Below are 22,271 nucleotides of genomic sequence, written 5' to 3' on the forward strand. Positions count from 1 at the left end.
TATAATGGCATCCATGTGAGATGTTACTGCTGATGTGAGAGTATCAAAGCAGGAAGTGCACAAAAGACCAGTCAGAAAGCTCCCTGAGTGCCAACAACCAACTTTGACAGGCCGAAGGATGTAATGAATCTTCCACATCCTCTTTCAATGTTAATCTAATTTATTTGCTTCTAATGATGACATGCAGTTAATTAAGAGATAAGGTAAGAGGCTAGATACTTTGTTCAAAATACTCAAAACCCCTGAGTTTCATAACGATCCACGGCTGGGTTTCCAGTGACCTCTAACAAGACAGGGCAGGACTTAAATGACTTAAAAAATGTTTTGATGTCAGCTAGAAAAAAGAGGAAACTGTCTTTTAGCTCCAGTAACATCTTAATCATGCGCAACTCAATTTTAACTGCAAAAAAAGTCACATGGCTATTTGTTACGTTAAAGGGTGCTACGTTTCCCGCTCGTCTTACCTCTCTTTATATAAACAGATGCACTAATGTATTAATGTATCAGAGGCATGTAGCCAAAGAGAAACTGTCAAGCAGTGCAGCTCTCACAGCGCTTGTGTGTATACGCTGTAAATAGTGCTGAGCAACAGCAAGGTTACCGACTCTAAATGCATTTGCATTATGCTAATGTAATGAGAACAGGGAGCCAATGGAGGCTGACTGCACTGGATCGCTTCGGGGACACGAACGCAAGAGTCATCACGCAAATTATCAGGGTGGCTGATCGCTCAAAAACAAAAGTTTAACGGGAGATAAGCAGCCAAACCGGACCGCTTCTTTTGGTGCGAGGCCAGATTCAGATGCCGAGTTCTGCTTTGATATTTCTCTCTAACCCAATGTTCTTATCACGGCCCTCAAGCAAACATGCAAACAATCTGGCCTGTGTGTTTCCAGTCACATGGGCCCGAAGTGCTGGAGAGTCAGCATGTCTGTCCTGGTATTTCCTGAGGCTTCGTAAACATACATACACACAAGTGTTCTCTCTCTCTCTTTTTCTCTGTCACACACAGAGACACGCTATTTAAACAGTCAACAATAATACAGTATAATGATCGTGCGTATTTGTATAGAAGGCAAAGGGCAGAAGCAAAGTAAAGTCAGTTCCCACAAAGAACGGCGATGAGAAAACAAGGAGGAACAAATTAGGAGTTAATTTGCATATTAACAAATCAATAAATCAAGTCTCTGTGCGACTCTGTAAGTCTCATACATATTGGAGATGTGGTTGTCGTAGGTGGAATAACTGCGAATCTGTTTCCAACTTGTGGTTACTCTAACCTTAAAATAGTCGAGAAAAACAGAAGGAAGTTCAACTTTACTTTGCACTTCTCCTTTTTAATGCTCTGACATTAATCAACAAAGAAATAAAAGCCTTAAAATTGTGCGCCTGAAAGTTTCAGCGTGGCCACTTTAATCTATATTTTTTACGCATTTAAATAACTGAAAAGTTTTGGGGGTTTTTGTTAGTGATTGCGCTATCATCGCCGAAGCCGTTAATGGATGTTGTTTGTGTGCGTGTATGATTATTGGACTGGTCGTTGCTAGAGGATGCCCATGCATTAAATCATTATTGGATTTAAACAGCTGAAATGTGCGTGTGTGTGTGTGTGTGTGTGCGTGCACACTCGTTCATCTAATTGATTTAGAGTGTTAAAGTGCAGGGTTCGGTGAATACTCTAATCAAAACTGCAGAGGCTGCTGCTAAATTGTGAAGAATGATTTAATACAGCCTGCACTTTTTTAGTCGTGGATTCTTCTGTTTGTTTGTTTTTAGCGTCACAGTCAAATGTAACTGCATGTGTTGATTTTCTTATCTAAAGCTGTCGAGTTAGAAGAGAATAGAATCAATTGAAATCATGAGCCCTCAGCCTTCATTTCAACCTTTAGATTCATGTGAGTGCTGTCAGTATCTCAAGCTACTAATCTCCCTTTTTTGCCCATTTAGTTGCCATCTAACACAATTTCATGGTGTTGATACAGAATCTAAAAATTCAATAGCTGAACATGTATGCTCGGATTATAATTTGGAGTCTCTTTGGGGGATGTAGGTCAACTGAAAGACTCTATTTCCTCAAATATTGTAATCCCCATTTGTTCTGCTTTTTCACCAGAAACACAGCTTTGAGGTCTTTGTCTGACTACAATGCACTGGGCAGGACAGTGGGTCGTAATGCTCTTGTCTTGAATTTTCCACTCGTATGCCAGTTTGCTGTTTATTGTTAATATGAAATCACTTTTTAAAGCTTTACCTGTTTTATTTTCTTTGTGCCTGACATGCTGGGAAAAAAACATCCTCGGTCTTTTACTTTCAGCTTGAACTTTTCCTCCAGGAGGCGACCAGTCGGCTCGGCTGCAGAGCAAGAACCCGAAGAAGGTCAAGTTTATGGTTTAAGTGGGGAAGAGGGTCAGCAGGATATACCCATTTAACCTTTCTGGAGACCAGCAAAGCACAGAGAAAGGAAGTCATTCATTTAGTCTCCAGTGATAAAGCCTGGATGAATAGTTAACTCTGTTTGCCTTCTCATTGATAAAAGGAAAAAAAAAATGTATTTCACCATCCCTTTTCCCAAATGGTTCCCCCCCATTCGCCGTATTAACGGCCACGCTCAGCCAAACTAATTTTGTGCCTGTTCCTCCGGGCTTGAGGAATAGTTTTGTGAAACCATGCATGAACAGGAAAAATTGATTTGTTTTTATATCATTTCAGCATAATAGCTTTCTGCAGTGATTCAGTGACAAAACCTGATCTACCTTTCAGAAGAAAAAGAGGAAAGGATTATTTCACTCGCTGGCATGTTCATATTCCATCCCTGTGTTGTCTAAACCTGATAACGAGTATGGCACAAGACAAGGCTGTCCATTGTGGAAAGAGCTTTTTCCACAAAAGTCATTATGCGGGATCAATGCTCCCAGGAGAAACGGCAGACTCGAACGCCACACACAGCCGTGGAGGATTGCGTCAAAATATCTTAACAGCCCCGAGGCCTCTTCTTGGTGGGCCAAAGTACAAATCACATACGTGCAGTTTTACTCAGCTCGCCTAATTCATCTAATGTGTGTCACGCCTTCATGAAAAATGACTGAAAAAACATCTTCCGCGATGGGTGACAAATTAAAGGAAAGCCCCATATAGCATGTCTTAGTGAGAAGCTGCTTGCCAGAAGAGTTTCATGCACCTTGGCATTTAGTTTCCACATCTCCGGAACTGTACTAGAGGGAAGAAATGCCATTCTTCCTAAAGGTATTCCCTAAATGGGCGTTTTGAATATGGTGTGGAGAGCACTAAAATCTCCCATGACTACCCAGGCCTAAGAATATGATTCACATAATTTCCATAATCACCAAACCATTCAGCGACCCCCCTCAATGCCGCCATTGTTACGCTGAAGAAATCGCTCAGGATAGAAATGTTTCATCGCAGGATAAAGGTGATCGCTCAGAACAACTTTGTATTGATTTGCAGTGACCCTTTTCTCTAAAGGAACAAGTGGACCCAAACCATCGCCAGCAAAAAGCCCCCGGAGCATAACGGAGCCACCTGATCCCCTCACACAGGGGGTCAAGGGTTCAGGTTTTTCTTGCCTGTATTTTTGCACTTGCTACTAGTAGCTATGCAGATGCTCTTGATTTTACTTGCCCAGTTTTTGAGTTCATCACGGGGAGTTGGATTTAAAATGCATGCACAAGGCATTAAAAGATTTATGTGGATAATCTACAGGCCTGTCCCTATAAGTAGATATAGGAATAATATGATAAGAGTACAATAAAAAAAATTAATGGCAGCAACGTGTGCCTAGAGAATACAGCCAAACAGTCTAAAAGTTATACAAGTCCAGCTAGTCTCTTTTAAAATCTTTATAAAGTCTAGCTTTCTTTATGGTGTCTTTTTTTCTCTATATATTCTTCAGCTATTGCCTGCAATATAAAACTGTTTTCTTGATGCAACATGATATTTTTGCTCCAGTCCACCGCAATGAACTTGAAGACTTAGTAGAAGTAAAATAGCCAAGGGAAAACAGCTTACATCGATATGCATAAGCAAAATTCTCCAGGATGCATATATTAAAGCCTAAAAAATTCAAACAAAACCATCTCAGTGTGACTGTAACTCTGGAAATAAACCTCATGGTTTGTCTAAATCAGAATGCTGAAATCAGACTGGGTTCTCTCCACAGGCAGTATGGACAGGAGGAACAGTGAAGGCAAGTTATTTTAATGTATGGGTGGAGTTTAGAGATGGTTAATGTGCACCTATTCTCTAAATGAAGAAATCTATTTTTGTCATTTGCGAGAACTAACCCATCGAAAAAGGGAAGCTTTATAACACAAACCCAAGGCACGTGTAACCTAGCGTCCTCTAGTTGTTAAATCATGGCGACCTGTCTGTCTTTGTCATCCGCCTGCAGTCTGTCTGGGGCTGCGGTACATGACAGCTGCATGTGTATGTATGGACAGCTCATTTACCCTCTCAGTCTCCTCTGTCTCATGTTGACTGTTTGTACCCGCAGGTCAAACGAGGTCTCATTTAAAAGATACACTCAGAAGTATTTCCTGGTTTTGGAAGACTAGAGCTCGATCCTCTGAAAAGTCTTCGCCATGTGTATGCATGAATGCATGGTACATGGAGCTGTGTGGTGGTGGTGAATCTGCTCGAGGGGGTTGTAGAGGCGAGTCGAGGGGATCAGGAGAGGCAGTGGGAGGGGGGTTCTGTAAATAGCCCACCCTGCATTAAGAACTGGCATGCAGGGGCTGCGCTCTGTGTAGCCTGACCTCACCAAGCAAGCCGCCACTCACATTTCCTCACAGCGCGGGAGGCTGTGGAAGCCAGCGTCGACTGTTTCTTCAGTTTATCCAGGTCAGCTCTGAACTACTCTCACTAGTAAAGCACTGGCGCTCGTGACCCCACAGGCCCCCCTCGCTGCCAGCCAGTGTCAAAATAACACAAGCAGCTCGGCGGAGGGCCTCGGCTGCTCTGCCTGCTTGTTATGAAATCACGCTGCCCTTATTTGGGTGTCTAAAAGTCTACTTGCGGTTAAAATTTCAGATCAAAACAAAGTGTCGGCTCGATTTGATTTCTGTCTTTCTCCACATTAAGCTGTTAAAAAAAGAGTTTGCCTGACAGCATATGTTCAGTGGATATGCGTGTGTGTGTGTGTGTGTGTGTGTGTGTGCTTGGAAGTAGGTCATTGATTTGGAACTTGGACACTGATTATGTGCTGTCCTAGAAATGGGCTATAATCGGTGTCTCTCATACCAAAACAGCTTTTCATAAGTGGCAGTTATTTCAAGGTCAGGAAATAGTATGCATCACATTGTTGCACATGCACACAGATTTTATTTATCTCTTTCTCGGTTTCACCAGATTGTTGTTTCTAGAGTCTGTTCAGTGTTGTGAGACTGCTCATTTTTAAAGCAAAAGAGAAGAAAGATTGCGTTTATCTTTCTTTTTAGGGATGAGAATGTGCCAAATTTTCCGGCATGCCCCGTTCTGTCCTTGATGACGACGATGATGTAGTCACTTCGAATGCCGTTTGAGCCAATAATGTAAATATTCTTGGTCTTTGAACAAGCCAGAACACGATCTGATCTGTCTTTGACGCTAAGTCTCCGGCACACTTACACAGGGGAGTTTTTTAACATGACCGTGTTGGAGTACATCAAAGCTGGGAATTAACTGTCAGCTAGCATCATCACAACTCCCTCTATATATCTCCCCTCATAGCTTAAAGCAAGTGCTGTATTAGTTTCTGCCATGGATTTTCCTCAAGCACCCCCAGGATTAAGCCTTGATATTGTTTTGCAAATTTAACTTCAACTGAAGTTAACTGAGCTTAACAGTGGTTGTAGGAAGTGAGTAGCGCATTGGTGCTTATGGATCGAGAATAAAAAAAACGTTGCTTGTATGAATGGAAAGGCCGCATGACAAAATGTTTTACTGTGTTGTTGCATAGTTAAGCGAGCATCTTTTCATGATAATACCAGGAAGAACTCGAAAGAACAAATCTATATTTGCATGTTATCCCGGGTTTGCATGAGAGCAGCATTGCGATTGCTCCTCCTCCTCCTCCCCTCCACGTGTCCCACATGAAAGATCCTCACGTTCGCAGAATGTGCCTTTTTAAATGAGCCCTCACCGTGTTTGCATTTGTTTAGGCAGAGAGGCAGCAACCAACAAGCAGGCACAGACAAAATCCTATCAAAAAATGACATCAGCTGCAACAGCTGCAGGCTGTAGCACTTGGAGGAGAGGAGGGAGAGAGAAAGAGGAGAAAGAGGAGAACAATTGACCAGAAGCGACACGGGAAAGAGAGGTGACCTGATTGCTCAGCTGGCCAAGAGCACGGGAAGGAAGCAGCAGGAAAGGCTGGTCCCCTCAGTCTGGCCTTACTCTGTGCTGCTTCTGGTGGGTCCCTCTATGGCCTTCCTCTCCTCCCTTTTCCCCTCTGCACCCCCACCCCCTAACCTCCTTCCCGCACTGCTGCCTGTCACGGCTCACTACATCGGAACAAAATGATCAGCTCTCACCTCCTCATGAACACGGGTCATCATGGTAGCCACGCAAAGGCTGGGGCCTTTGTATTAGATAGGGATCACTGATATGTGGGAGGAGGAGCTGCTTCAGAAGACTGGAGAAGTCAATATTGTATTATTATTTTTTTGTTTGTTTTTCTTTTTTACAGCACACATATGCAAGGGTGTTTAATTTTTATTATTTTATTTATTAGCAATGGCCTTGAGGTTGCCAATTTTGTTGCGCTATTAATTTCATCTTGCCGCTCTCGAGGAATTATTAGATGTGTGCGCGTTTATGATTCCTCTCTCTACAAGGAGGCACATCAAGTACCTCTTTCACAATTCCTGTAGCTCGTAATGTAATTAATTCTAATCGCAATGATCATAATAGCTTTTCAGATCAAATACCCAGGAGCAGTCCTAACAAAATCATCCATCCCTCTGAAAAACAAACACCCAAACTCTCTCTCTGTCTCGCTCTCTCTCTCACACGCTGTCTTTCTCCCTCCCTCTGTGTTTGGCTTTGGCTCCGAGAGAAGAGCAGTCAGTTGGTTTTTGGGGGGGGTGGTGGTGGGACACACACACACACACAGCAGAAAACAGAAGGACCTGCACATTTGCATACCTTTTTAGCATGTGGCTGAGGGAGCCTTTATTAAATTCAACCCCCCTGTAGGGTGGGTCCTAAACTGTGAAGGGGGGAGGGGTACAAGAGCTCACAGGGAGGGAAAAAGGAGGGGGGGGGGTCTCATCCTAGAGACGGGAGGCAACATCTGAGCCAGCAGACAAATAATGTTTCCAGTCACGAGAACAAGGTGGCAGCAGCGGCCAAGCATTTTCTTCCTGAATAGTGTCCTCCCCCCACTCAGTGTGGGTAAGGGTGCGATGCTCACTCATTGTCTTAAGCCCCAAATTAGCAATGCTGAAATGACTACTTAATTAATCAATTAACTAAAGAATTAATCTAAGACGAGCGTGATCATCAGTTAATTGTTACGGTCTAAGAATAAAGCTCCTTAAACTTACAAATTTGCCAAATGTTATGAAGATGTTAAACTGCTTCAGTCATTTTCAACAACTTTTTATAAGCAATTCTTTTTAAAAAAAAAAAATCAAGACTTTTATCATTGCTTTTAACAGTCACTGTTATAATTGCTCATGAATAATCTAACCATGAACATGTTGCTATTAGCTACACTCATGTAGTCCTATAAGCGCGTAACAGATGTGAATAAGTGTCTTAACATGGCTTAATAACATTTACTGGGGCTTGCATATTAGCATGTGCACATTGTATAATGAGTTGAAAATCATATGCATTTTAAATCTACTATTAAACTTAAACATAATATATGTTTGTTTTTAAAAAGTAAGACAAACTGCCCCATTATAGTCTCCTACAGCAACTATTTGTGTTTATTAAAAATCCCAGGCATTGCATGGCTCCTTGTTACATCCACCTAAAGAAAAGCCCTATTAACAAGCGATAGGGCACAGAGGTTTTGTGTATACCTGTGTGCGAGTATGTAATGTATCTAAGACAAAGTGGGGCAAGCCCACAACACGCTGCAAGTATCTGTTCAAGCAAGCTGAGGCATTTTGCGGTTCTGCTTTTCCCAGAGAGGAGGCTGAGATAATGAGCCAACATAGTGGAGTAAAGTGAGGTTTTCCCCCACCGTGGACAGAGGGATGAGCTGTTAGCACTCTGCGCTAGTTAGCCTGTTAGACTCCATTTATAAACAACTCAGCAATGGCATGGTGACAAAACATTGGCAGTTATCACAGATATTCGTGCACCTCTTACTTACTAGCAATAGTTGTGTTCTAGGGCAATTTTCATAATTAGCTTGTACTTAAGAGAGCAGGAGTGGGAATGACTGTACATCTGTGGTGACGCTTTAAAATATCATTACATCATACTTTTTTCATAGAGTTTACTGAAAGTAATATAAGAATAATAATAACAGTAGAACTGGTTTACAATTCAATTCAGTTTTATTTATACACCGCCAAATTACAACAACAGTCGCCTCAAGGTGTTTTATATTGTAAGGTAAAGACACTACAATTATAAATACATTTACAGAGGTCAAAGCACAGAGGTGAAGAAGAAAAAATAATGGAAACTTGTGGAAAAGAGAAATTAACAGTACAGGGAATTATTTTTATTCATATTTGTATTTTTATTCTGTACTTCTACATAAATTCTTTTAAATCTGAGTTTTATATGTTTATGTTCTGTTTCAGGCTTGCAGGTCTAAACAATGAAGCGTAACAGACATGAAACCAATAAAGAAATATACAGCGTGTTTGGTTAATCATCTGATTCATCTTTAGAAAGTGTTTTTTTTATTATTTCTTACAGATGAGTTAGTGCACCAACATCTACAATATTATTCAAGGTCACCCAAATTCACAGTTTCTGAAATATCCAGATGTCTTACCTCCTTGCAAGTAGCTTAATACCACAGAATCAGCTAAACTACAAGGCAATCACCTAGAAATATCAAGTATATTTGCATGTTTAGTGTTTTCTGTTGGAAATCGAGCAGAGGCTTTTCAGAGCTCGCTGTTGGTGAAAAGGTAAATGCATATAATCAATAAGCTCGCCTAACCTTCTGCTGAATTTGCAAAATAGTGTAGCAATGAGCTGTAACATCATTCTCATTCGCAAAGCAGCAAGAAACCACGATGGAGATGCATAAGTTGCATGTAACTAGGGATTGCAAATAACAACATTTATATAGTTTCTTTGACTTTAATAGTAGGAATATAAAAACGTTTGATTTATTGATTTATTTTTTCAAACTCTTAAGAATTTATGATTACATGTGGCCATCAGCGCTATTCACAACACTCACCAAAAATACTACACTCACACTTTGCTGCTTTTGTAAGCCCCACCTTAACATTTGGCACACGCAAAGAGGGGGGGATGGGAGAAGGAGTATGAAGTGAAGAAATATCACAGATGTTAGTCTGCATGAACTCCTTCCCCTTTGCAGCCTTCCTGCTCAATCTGGCCTCTTTAGCCTCTCTTTTTTTCCTCGTGCTCCCTCCACCAAAGACAAATGACTTCTCCTAACCTAATTTCAGTTGCAGCATGCAAAGGTCTGCCTCGACGCCTGCAGGTCAACAGAGCTCAAGTAGACACTGTGCAGATTCGAGCAAAGAATCGGGTGCTAACTGGGCGAATTCTCATTGATAAGTTGTTGTTTTTTTTAAAAAAAAAATTTCATGTAAACGACTTCGATTTTCTCACTTTAGCTTGTATTTTTGTCTTTGTGTGCACTTGTTTATTCATGCACGAGAAAGCGCTTTTCACCACATGCTGCAGGGGCCAGTTGTCTGTTTGAAGAGTGCAATGGAAACAGCAGGGTTAGTGTTTCAACCAGTGCTACAGCCACACTGTGTGTGTGGGTTGTGACTGCGACTGGGGTCACAGTTGTGTGACATGCCAAACCCAGGCTGGTGCTGGTGGTGGCTCTAGCAACGATACTGCTGTCATTCACCCGACCACTCAGTGGGTCAACTTTCACTGCCATTCAAAGTTTAATCTTGCTTATGATAAATTTAGTTAAAGCGAGGCCCTAATCACAGCCCATTTAGATTCTTTGGGCTGATAAAGAACAGGAAGTGGTGGATTGTCTTTGATTATCTTGCCTCTCTCTATTTCCCTGGAGACATGTTGCGGCTTCAAGCCTGACAGAGTCTTTGCCATAACTAGGACAGACCTTTGATTGGTTTCTGATGTGTGGACAGCAGTTGTGTCTCGAGGGTCCAAAGCAATTTATCCAGAGGATATTAAATGACCTAATGGCCATATTATTTGCAAAGAACTAGCCCAGAGGAATATCCAGGTGTTTTTAAGGTGCTGAGAGGTCTGCCCTTTGACTAGCATGCAATTGACTGCACCGCGAAAGCTCAGATTCATGCATGCAGCTGTATATTTTCATTTTCTGTCTCAATTTCAACAAAACATACCAAAATGGTTTCTGAAGCCAACATAAAAGAGTAGATGAGCTTTGATTCTCTCTGATTTTGTCCGAGGGATGTAAGAGAAGCCTGAGAAGCATCGGCGTAAAAGCTGTGTTGCATTGATACTGGCCTTGTTCGGCTTTCTTTCTTTCTTTCTTTTCCCCGACAGGAACTGGCTAATTTCCTGAACTTGATATACCATTTGGTCAGCACAGAGAGAAACATCTGAGAGAATGGATATCAGAGAATTCTCCACGTTAAAAAGCTTAATGAGTGTTCAAATCTTTGGGTCAAGGCTTTTTAACGTTTTACAGGTGGTGAAGGAACTTGGGAGGCACCTTAAAAGGAAAAGCAAGGAGTCAGGAAATGAAAGTGGAGGAACTGTTTTTGGGGGGGGTTTTTTCAGTTCATCAGATTCCCCATATGCTCAGCCAGACTTATTTGGGTCGTTTATGTTAGTGGAAGGCATTGGATCACCTGCAGACCCTTCAGTTTGTAGTTTTCAGTGGCTACTTCAAAGAAGCATATGCCTATCTTGACTCAATCTCCATTCATGGAGAGTGACAGTATCTGTTTCTCCAGCTTTTCTAGAACTCAGTGTCAAAGGTCACACCTTTAGCTGGAGGTCATCTCTCTGGTCAGCTGCTGATTTGCAACATGACCCTCTCTCCTGATGCCTTAAACCCCTCCCCCATCTCCTCCTCCTCCCTTTCTCTTCCAGATGACCGTACAAAGTGGCTAACACATGTAACTTCCCCAATTGATTTAGATGAACCCTTGACCACACGGTGATCTGCGTGCACCAACTGCTTCACCAGTCTCAGACTTCTGGTCATCGGCGTCCAGGGTATGGTTTCTTTAAACAGATCTAGTTACTTTTGTTTCGCTTTCAAACAGCAATGCCACTGCAATTTAAAAAAAGGAATAATTTCCAGACAAAGCAGTTGTCTGCCTCTGTACAGCTCAAGCATTAAACTTGTGCAGAGTATTACTTGAGCCTATTGATTGGAGTCCTCTGCCTTAGAGAGGGCAGTGTGCAAAATCAATGCTTTATTTTCTCTTAGGCTAGCCTTCCTCGTGCTCCTTTTTTTGCCAGTGAAAATGAGAGGAAACCAAGGGAGAAACCATTTACCTCCACTGCATTCACTCTTTTCTGTTGACTTTTGTGACTCATCTGGACAAATTCAGCTTTGTTTCCCGTCATCTCTTCAGCCCACATTGTTTTGTACCCCTTATCTCAATCACATACACCAGCATGAATCGACCTTTTTACAGTGGTGGGTGGGAGATATCATTCTTGTTTGTGCTATGGTAGTTCTGTGAGATTGTGTGTGTGTCTCGTAATCCATCCTGGGGAATGTACAGTATAGTGTTTGCTTGTCCTAAGTTGTCTAAGGTTGTCTATTACTCTGAAGATAAGGTTTTTATTTCTGTTATTTATACAAAGAAGGTCTGTAACACAGCGATTTTCTGTAGGGATGATAAACCTGAGTGCTTGAAACTGCAGGCATCATGAGATTCCTTGATATGTCAAATGGCAAATCAAATGACACTTTCTTGTTAGAGTCTGTCTAGACTTTTTTGCCCACAAAGCAACTTCTGTGCTGAAAATTTAGTTGGAGACTAAGATGTGTTTTTCCAGTAGCCTTGAGTCTCTTGCTTCAAGGATCAGGAGTGGGCCACAGAGGTCTGTTTTTAAACTCCATACCTTGTTATTCTTCAGTGCCTCTGCTCCAGTGAGCTGGTGACATTGTTTTCCTGTGTTGTCTCTATATCCATCCACCCAATATTAACCTCATATGTCCTAAATGCATCGAGAAAATTACTTCAGATTTGTTACTAACCTGTACTTGGACCCAAGGATGAGCTGCTCATATTTTTTTCTGGCCAGAGGTCAAGGTCACTGGGACCCACCCGGAGAAAATCCGATTGCAGCACAAACATTCACTTAGAATTTAACAACAGGCCACAAAAATGAAATGCCTGATTGGTTCAAATTGTCAGCTGATGACATTTGATATCCAAAAGGTTAAAGGTCAGCCTCACTGTGAAGTCGTAGTGCTGTACAAAAACAATTTTCTGGCCATCATCTATCACGGTAACTCGTGATATGTATCCACATCTGCACTGACATGGACTGCATGTCTGAACTGCAACTTAAGTGGCTTGGACTGGACTATAGTACCATTCAAAAGTGCTAACCCATTCAAATATGCACATGTGCACAGCAGATTATTTAATTTCGTTTTCACTCTTGTAATCTTAACCTCAATTCAAGTCGAAATATCAAATCCAAGTAAGGCTGCTGTCTGCTAGTATGCATCACTCTCAAGTCCTCAAAAAGACTAAATGCTTACTTTTAATTCTAGTTGCTATACTGTAAAACTGCTCCATTGTGCTCATCTGAGGTGCAGCTGCTGTCGGACATGAAGTCCGACAGAGGACAGAGAAACACAAAAGGTGGTCAGCGAACAGGAACATGGCTGGTGACAGGCTGCCTGCATGTGGGGTGGTTTCGCTAACGAGAAGCCATTGTGCCCTCAGTGAAGGTTAACTCTCTGATTCAGGGAGGCAGGAAGTGTTAGCTGCCTCCCCTGCACTTTTCCCATCCGCAGCCTCTGCCAAGCCTCAGCAGAACAATCCAGCCCCTGTGACTGAGAGGCAGGGAGGGAAACAGAGGGAGAGTCAAAGACAGAAAAAGGGAGGACTAAGGGGAGGGGGGGGCACTAGAGGTCCAAATCTGCAGGGTAACATCAGGCTCCTACGTTATGCAAGTGTTCCCTTTTTGTCTGCCTCACCCAGGGTTTTGATACGGATTGCACGAAGAATGATGTTAATGCCGAGCATTCACTCTGTCCCCTCTTCACCAAAACAGCCTCCATTTATGGTTACTCAGACATATTTTCCCTCACAATTGGAGCTGAAAAGTGGCCAGCTGTAGCCAGGTTCCAGTAGGTTTGCGCTCTGCCCACACACACACACACACACACACACACACACACACACACACACACACACACACACACACAAACAGGCAGGCACACACATACACACGCCCATAAGCACACACACCGTGAAATGGATATAACTAAATGCACTCAGAGACAAACATTCACATAGAAAATAGATATCTCAAAACGTCCACACACAAACACACTCACTGAGAAAATAGATATCTCAAAATATGCACACAAACACACACAGACTCATAAGTCACACAACCTCATACGGAATCAACAATCGCATCTTTGTTAAATTATCCAGGAAATTGTTTGCAGTGCTTTGATAACACAGGTGTTTATATGGTAATAGCTTCTGGAGGCTGGATAAGAATGAAACAATAAAGTCATTAGGGTGTTACAAGAAGAAATGAAACCAGGTTTCTTCACACACTGCAATGCATCACCTAAACACACACGCACATAGTCTCAACAAGAAGAGGCTGAACACTTACACCCAGATTCATTAAAGAAAAAAAGCTTTTGTCAGCCACCTTAATGACCCTTGATGTGTGTGAACCTCTGCCAAGTTGTCCATGGAAGGGCCATTTATCTCTGCTGGTGTGGTTATACAAAAGACAAAAGAATATCGAATACACACAGGATAAAATGGATCATTCATAGTAATGACACCTGTTTATCTCACCTGATCTGTTAAAGGCTTTCATCTCAAGTGTGGTGGTCCACAATGTACGTAAGTAATCACTGATATGAGGTGATCCCCCCTCCCCGTTCAGATTTGTTATTGACATCAGGCTTTTTCCCATCTGTCAACATTTCATATCCTCAGTGATCTGCTGGAATTCGCTCCATCCTCACAGGTAGCGACCTTTGCTGACTTCTCTCTGTGTTCTGACGTTGTGTGGGATGTCATATACACATCTGTAGGCGCTTATCAGCTCTGCTGCATGTTTATGTTGTGTTGCACCCTGACATAGCGCAGCTTTCCCCTTCACCGTCAACTTTGAAGACGATGTTTCTGTTCTTTAAAGCTGCCTGAATGGAAAGCTTTACATTAACGATGAGGAAAATCACTGTTGTGCTTATTTTGCTCATAGTGACAACTCACAATTATAATTAGAATCCATTGTTTCACACAAATACATTTTATCTATGTGTTTTACCCCTCCAATAGAACAACAGATTCCAAAATTGATTTTCTAGCGTGCGATCCCCTGCCTTTTATTTTATTTAGTTAGAGTTAAGTTGCTCCCCTTCTCCGTCTCATGTTTTCTTCCTCCAGCCACATTGCAGCTGTGGTGCTCTTTGATATCATTTAGCTGTATGAGTCTCTGGTCACATGAACCAAGAGACTCCAGCACCACCATCTTGGACTGCAGCTGGCATTCCAAGATGTTCTATCCTGAACATCCATTGCAAGCTGGAGGGCCATTCAAATTAAAGGTGGAGAACAGGTCCATACGCCGCTGTCACCAGATGCCTTCAAACACCTTTACCAAGTCTTACTGTGGGAAGAGGATATAGAGGTGGTACTATCATTCTGTTATTTATTCTTTAAGCAGTTGGTTATTAAGGTCTTTGCAAAGGCTCCTTATAAAAATATTATTTCACAGTTAATTTAGGAAATCTGTATGTGCCTACTTTAGCATCCATGTGTGTGCATATATGCACAAGCACATACCCCCCACCTCTCACAATTTCAAACTAAATCTAAACAAGAAATACATGAAATAAAAGCCTTTAAGTCCTCAACAGATGAGAAGAAAATGGCAAGTAAATGAAACATATGTTACCAGACAACATATTCCCCCTCCACTGGGGATGTGCTAGCTGCCTCCCACCCAAGCTAATACGACAAGATGCGTATTTATCGCCCCACAGAACTCCCAGAAAGTAACCATATGGAGAGGCACTTAAATGTTTAGTTGTGCGATCGTGCCTTTGTGGAAATTAGTAATTGTACTAGTCTGCATAGATTTCTTCAGCTGCCACTGTTCTGGACCTTTGGAACTGTCTTTATAGCTGTGAACAATCATAGATGCGTTTTGTCTGCTGCGAAGAGCATTGCAGGGTGACAGGCAGGCAGTGTGTGAACAAAGATGTGTATCCACAAAGGTGCCCTCTCCCCATCTGATCCCGACACATTTCCCCTACAAAAAGCAAGGGGTTGTGCACAGCGTGCAGATGCTGCTAGCCTGCCTATGTTGGTAAATAATGAATAGGTCACACCTGGTGGTCTCTTAGAGGTTCAGTGCAGCCTCTGTCCCTCTCTGGTGGTGGTTTGGGAATATGTGTGCACCTCTGAGTGTATGGCGGAGGTCTAGCATTAATCAAAATTCTCCTGCAGTCTTCATATTTGTTGTGCTTTCTTTAACCTTTAGCAACACTGTGTCCTCTCGTGTCATCTCTCTAAAGTGCTTGAACAGTGCTTGTGGTTTTATCATGTGGCGGTGTGTGTATGTGTGCGAAGCAATGGCATTGAGAGCCAGTAAGAAGCATTAGCCGAGCCTCTGCGTTGGGCAGGGCCTCGTAAGGATGTGTTCAGCACTACCACAAGGTGACAAATGACTAACTTAGATCTCCACAGGGAGCTAAGAGACTGCACTTAAAAGTGTCCAGCAATCCGGTGTCCATCACAAGCATAAATGATTTCTGAAGAGTCTTTTTTTTCCTCTTCTTTTTGCCTTGGGACCACAAATGACTAAAAGCTAATTCATTATTTGCGATCACTTCAAAACATAAAGCCTCCCACATAAAAGATTTCTCAAATACCCAGTTGAGATGTAATGCATCATCAGTCATGCTAGCAATCTCGCTCTATCAAAAAGGCTTGTCTCATTAAAAATACATGCGGTGTATTGAGCTGAAGTGTACCAATCATGCAAGCTTTCCATGAAAACTCCTTGTGCTGGTTTACAATCAGCAGGTAATGAGCAGCTAGGGGCTGAAGTGGATTTTCTACATTTTTCAGCATCCGTGGTGAAAATTTGGCTGCAAGAAGGGATTGCTGTTATTATCAAGCAGTCTATTTGGGTTAATAGTTTAATGCTAGGGCCGTAAGATTTTTAAAGATAGTGCACAAGTTCCAAAACAAGAAAACGTTTTAGAAGTTATGATGATTATTAATGGATTTGTTAATTGATTTTAGCATTTTTTCCAAATGCGCTTGTCTTTGTTCAGTGTTTGAATTGCTGTCGTTGTCTGCGCTGACTATCAGCAAAGCACCTCAATACTGTTAATAGAGATTTTGTATAAGTGGCTCATTTATTCAACAAGAAACTCTTCCGGAAGTGTTCGATACGAGCGGTTCTGCCTCGCCTATCAGCAGCGCGGGTTGTGTGTGGCAGAGATAACGTACGGCCATTGCGTCACAGGGACGGCGCGATTGGAGGCGGATTCGGGAGTCAAACAGCGTCTTATCTCCTGTATATCAATCACAGTGCACTGTGGCTCCCGCACACACAGGAGTGCCAGAGCTTACTGCTTTGTTTGTTGTAGCAACAAAACTGCTCTGAAGTGGTATTGTGGTGCCCTTGTTTTGGTTTTTTTTAAATATTTTTTCATAAAGGTTACTTGCTGTGTTGTCAGGGAAGCAGGAGAACAGAGTCCCCAGACTGTAGGTTCACAAAGCTCCGCAACAGCAAGAATAGAAATCATAGGATTTCTATTGACAGCAGCACTTCCAGTCAATAGTCTTTACAGGGTTTTGTGTTAACACAAACACCACGCGAAGCACCACAGCACACTCTATGAAACGCGCTCCACTCTGCAAGATAAACTGTTGTCATCAAGGAATTAGAGTAACTATCTGCTTTGTGTGTTTTCCCTGCGAGCAAACAACACAGCAAATCAAAAGAATGTTTACAGGGGCTGCAGAGGAGAAGAAGTGGAAGTGAAGAACAACGCCATGTTTCCTGTCTAGTGATTTGTAAAACTCTTGAATTAATTTTGGCCCGGAAAGCTGGCTCAGCTTACAGGGAGTTTTCCCTATAAACAGTGGAACGGAGATTCCTGCCCCTCAAGTTCTTTCCATTCTTTCCACGCTCTCTTTGTGTGTGTGTGTGCTTGTGTGTTTGCACATGTTCACAAAACTAACACTAATTTACAAGCATGCCCGTTATTCCCGATTTGGATTTTGCGTTGTCTGAAAATTAGTTATGCTTGTTGAGTTTTTGCTACTGTTTTCAGCAGTAACATTAATGCAGGAAGTGCTTAGTTAAAGGACTATTCCTAATTATTACAACTTGGGTGTATTTCCACAGCTTTGGCCACTGTGTCTGTTGTGATGACTATGGTAACAGTATCTTCAAAAACTGTGAGAGGTTTTAAACCAGCAACGTTTCTGCAGCAAGGTCTGAAAAACCTGCTGCATCATGAAACAAGTTTAAAAAAAAATCCTAATTACTTTATTTAGAGATACGAGAAAACAGGTGTTGCATATGATGTTGTATCTTAATTAAAAATATCTGAAGAAAACTGACTTTTTTAAAGTAGTTCAGCTACGAGAGAACAATCAAGAACTGGGGATAAATTTGCTGTGTTGTGTGTTAAGAGCAACATCCCCTGCACCCACCACCTCCTTCTAATTCTAAATATCCCATTAGGGTAAAAGACCTAAATGTAGAAATCAGATGAAATAGACGCCTGGTAGCCTCTAAAAGGTCAGACCTTAATATTAAGTTTTAGGACGTCTGTATATATTAGAATGGAATATAAAATAACGAGTATAATAAGCAACACAATACCTAACATGTCTGAATAATTTAGGCCTGAAACCCAGATTTAATTCTTTCTTTTGCTCCAATTAGTTCTCCACACTCTGGCCCAGTTCAGCTATGGTTCCCCTGCTGCTCTGCCAGCAACCCGCCCAGTTCCCCACGCGTCCTGTCATACACTCTTCCCCACTCTGCCATGGCTCAACAGCCCATCCCTGACCTGCCCAACCCTGCACTGATTATATATATTTATCTATCAATCACATCTAGCTAGATCGGTCTCATTTTATAGCAGCCATCACACAAAATGTGTGTAAACAATACGTGTTGCTAGGCAAGCAGGCACATCAAACGTTGATGGATGTCTAAATGATTCTCTCTGTGGTTCTAGGTATAAGTGGTTATAATGTTTTGGGGGGGGTTTTCTTTTTATTCCACACACCCCAATATTCACTGTGTGCGAATTATGAATAAAACCTTTTGGGAAAAGTCATAAAAAATGAAATGAGAGGCTTTTATTTTAACAGTGTTACATGAGCACTAAAATGCCAAGGGCTCAAAATGACCCTGTTCTAGTGTTAACTAGCAATGTGCTGGTCTGCTGCCTAGCTTGAGCACTGGCGCTATTTTTTTAGCTTGTGATCTTTACCCAAACAGATAAGGAAACTTCCACACTGCTTTCTTTTTCTTCTTCTATCTTTTTATGGTGCTGAATATCAATCATACATCGCCAGATCTCTGATCGGTACAGTTGCTAGTCATGCATAGTCAGAATCTAGCGTGGTGCCTGTTTACAACTCTCAGTGCCACCTCAACTAAACAAACTGGAATGAGGCACCACCTTGTGGCACTATTTAGCAGTTGTGAATTCTCAAAATAAAGTGACAAAGTTGAGAAATCATTTAAGAAAGCTACTGTAGATGTCAGCAGGTATTGGTTTCTGGGAAATTTATGATATGATTGTTAACAGAGCTGTTGGTTAAAACATGAAAATAAGTTCCAGATTTTGTGAAACTTGAAGAATCATGTAAAAAGTTTCAAAACAGCCTAAACTGCTTAAAGTCAGCTAAAATCAACAGGGTATCAAATACCTGCGAGAGGCAATTCTTCTACTTTTCATTTGCCTGCCTCTCTAGTACTTTTTTTTTCACTTCGTGTGATCAAGATACAAATTTATTTGCCTGTGGCGCTCCTCTGTTCTTTGATGTTTCTTCTTACTACGCTCGTGTCCACCGAGGCCAGAAAGAAAAACAACTTTTCCAAGTTTAGCTGTCGAACATCAAATCGTGAACATCGGTATTGACTCGCGTCCCACCAGGCCAATTTAATCTGTGATTCAGCTCGCACAGTTTAGCCAGCAGAAGGAATCGCGTTATTAAGCCCCCTTAATGAAACAGTCAGGATGGACTCTCCATATCTTTGTGCACTAAAAAAAGCTCTTCTAAATGGAAAACACATTGTCTTCATTATTTGCAAGTGTACAATGAAGGCAGTTGCCATGACTACAGCCATCGGAGGCTGAAGCCTGGTTTGAGGCCAGAGGGGCTACAGGAACAAAGTGGCTCCTAATGGAGAGATTGTACAAATGACTCTCTGAAAGGGTTATATATCGCTGGCATTTTCATGTTGGCCAACACAGTCGCGGCGCAACAAATGATCGGTTTCAGATCATATCCTCGTGTCAGTGCTGGTTCTGTTTAATGAAACAAGATAAATCTCGCCAAGTTATTTGCTATTCCCACTGAACAGTCTGCTAAATATTCTTAGAAATGCATCTCTAAATGGCTGTCCTATGTTGTTTTCCAACGTAGCGGCTTTTTAAAGAGCCTTGCGGAAACTTCCAGTGTACACCAATCAAAATGCAGATTGTCTACACAGTGGGGTGTCCACCCAGGAGAATTAGAGCTGAATACTAAGCAGGAGAAAGCTCTCAGTTTTGACTGCTGTTTATGCTTTGGAGACAGGAAGAGGGAGGTAAAACGAGAGCGAGAGAAACGGCATCGCTTAATTTCTTTTCTCGTCTTGAATGTAGGTTAAATTACCTTTAAATCTCACACAGAATTGCACATTGTAGGTAAATGAGTCACTTGGCAGCTGATAAGTAGCTGCAAAGACATGCTGGGAATCAGAGACAAGGCGCCTTTTTGCTGGAAGAAAGAGACATTTTGCTAATAATAGAGGAAACGGTCGTATGGGACCTCTCTGCTCTCCGATTCATGTCAGATAATAATTGGTTTACCTGATACAATGCCCTGTGTTTGGTCGGTGATGGGGCGGCAGCGAAACAAATTACTAGGAGGTTGACCTTTTGTAGCGCCGTGCTGACCCCAGGCAGGGAGGCTGCATGACAGGAACAGTAACACACCACAGTGCCACATAAACCAGTCTGGATATTACATACAGGGGTGTCGGTTTAGTTATTATACTGTCTGCGACATTTATATACCATTGTATCACCCTAGCAAATTACACTGCAAATTGCACACATATGTGTTTTATGAAATGTTAATTGCTTTAATGCATTGGCCTTTTTATTTCGGCTACATACTCTGCCTTATACGTGAGCATACATATACATCATTTCTGAATAAAATGTAGATAAAATAGTCTAAATAACATTTTTCAGCCTTAAATGGTGAGAACACATTTTACACACAGGCTATGCAAAGCTCTAACACAATCTACCAATCACAGGGCAGCGTGCATATAGCCCAAGGCTAGTTCAGTGTCCCACAGATGTGACAGATAGTGTTTATGTTGATTACCATCTTTTATTTACAGAGATAAAACAAATTTTGAGTTGTTTGGAAGTCGTTTATCCACTAGAGTACCTTACCCTATTAGCTCTGTCGCAGCACATGTAGCACAGTAGCATCTCTAAGGAAGCTGTTTCAACCAGTTTAAAAAAAAGAGAGAAAAGAAAAGCAATTGCCATCCATAAGTCAAAATTTCAGGCCAGTAATTTGAAATTCTGAGTTGCATATATCTAAATTTTTACTTAAAAGCTAACTAAGTTTTCAATTTCGCAGGAAATGCAGATATCCTCTGCAATTTTAAGGCTTTTTTAATGGCAATATATAACTTTTAACACTAAATTAAGAACAAATAATTTGGCGCGGTATAAATAGATTTAGTTATATCCTATTTATTGATATATTTAATAAATGTAATTTGCTAAATAAATTATAAAATTAAAAAAAAAATAGTATTAACTTATAAATTAACATTAAATGTAATGTAATAACATATCAAAGCAGTTTATCATGTGTAGCTGTCTTGAGTGTTTCGCTGAGTTTTCTCGTGTTTTTAGTTTTGTTCCATTTTTTTCCAGTGGCAGAAACACACTTCCATACATCACAGTTAGGCAGATGGTGGTGAGGATTGTGTGTGTGTTTATTTAGATGCTAGGTTAGCTCTAACACACAGTATGTACAGTATATGTATGCATACATGTAAGTGAAACCTGCAGGCATATGGATAACAGCATTTCTATATTGACTTTGGCCCCAGAAAGTCAGTGTCAGTTGGGATCTAATAAAATTTGCCAAAAGAGCACTTTCTGCTGCCTGTAAAGCTTATTGTGTGAGCCAATTGTTAAAAAAAAAAAAAGAAAAGGGAAAAAAAGATGAGTGAATTAGCATTTTTGTCAACTCAGCCACTCGTCAATGGGATTATAACTGCAGGATAGTAAGTGATTTTACTGAGTAAATTGGACTGGAACTATAAAAGTTAAGGGCTGACAAAGAAAAAGGATCTGTCTGAATCTAAATTACGGCTGTGGTTATCGACTGCTAGGTGCCATTCAAAGGAACTTTGACTAGATGCAACATCAGATTTGTGATTGTCGACATTAAAAAAAAAGCAATTGAGTTGCACTTTCAAGTTCCTTTTTCTTTAAGTCTCTCTTGTAAATGCACGAGGGTTCTGCACAGTGGCGGCAGCTCGCTGTGTCGTGTTTGTGCAAGGTTTATTTTACCCTTGCGAACAGGTTGTTCGCACGTTTGAAAGGAGCTCTGTTTGTGCTGTGGCTGGCCTTAAAGCTTGTTTCATGTCTTTGTTTATCTGAGAAGAGAAGAGTTCTCAACTCTCAAGACTTGTTTGTC

At 41.4% G+C, this 22,271-nt stretch overlaps 1 protein-coding gene across 2 annotated transcripts in view; it reads left to right on the forward strand.

The window, feature by feature from the left end:
• LOC309713521 (zinc finger MIZ domain-containing protein 1-like) overlaps nucleotides 1-22,271 on the forward strand; it is a 110,025-nt gene that overhangs the window by 37,563 nt on the left and 50,191 nt on the right. The window contains exon 3 of one of the 2 annotated variants that reach the window (XM_082545210.1): nucleotides 11,215-11,340. The exons of the other annotated variant lie outside the window; for it this stretch is intronic. The gene's annotated coding sequence lies outside the window, so the exon portion shown is untranslated. The remainder of the gene's footprint in view (nucleotides 1-11,214; nucleotides 11,341-22,271) is intronic. 2 annotated transcript variants of the gene reach the window in all.

The sequence above is a fragment of the Aulonocara stuartgranti genome (assembly GCF_965226115.1).
Source record: "Aulonocara stuartgranti genome assembly, chromosome: 8".
NCBI lineage: Eukaryota > Metazoa > Chordata > Actinopteri > Cichliformes > Cichlidae > Aulonocara > Aulonocara stuartgranti.